Raw genomic sequence first — 304 nt, 5'->3', positions numbered from 1 at the left:
TAATTTGGCATTCAGCTTCATGATTGCACCAAGAAACTTGGCAGTTTGCTCTTCAGTGACATCCTCATTCTCTTTAGAAGAAGAATACTCATCAAAGCTCATGAAGGGCATAAGGAGGTTCAATGGAATCTCTATGGTCTCTAGATGAGCCTCAGAGTCCTTTAGTTCCTCAGAGGGAAGCTCCTTATTGGTCACTGGACGTCCCAGGAGGTCTTCCTCCTTGGGATTCACGTCCTCTCCTCTCCTCTCCGGTTCGGCCATGGCGCTTATGTCAATGGCCTTGCACTCTCCTTTTGGGTTCTCT

The sequence above is a fragment of the Arachis ipaensis genome, chromosome B05 (assembly GCF_000816755.2).
Source record: "Arachis ipaensis cultivar K30076 chromosome B05, Araip1.1, whole genome shotgun sequence".
Taxonomy (NCBI): domain Eukaryota; kingdom Viridiplantae; phylum Streptophyta; class Magnoliopsida; order Fabales; family Fabaceae; genus Arachis; species Arachis ipaensis.
The sequence above is the reverse complement of the archived record's forward strand: the minus strand, read 5'-3'. Positions refer to the sequence as shown.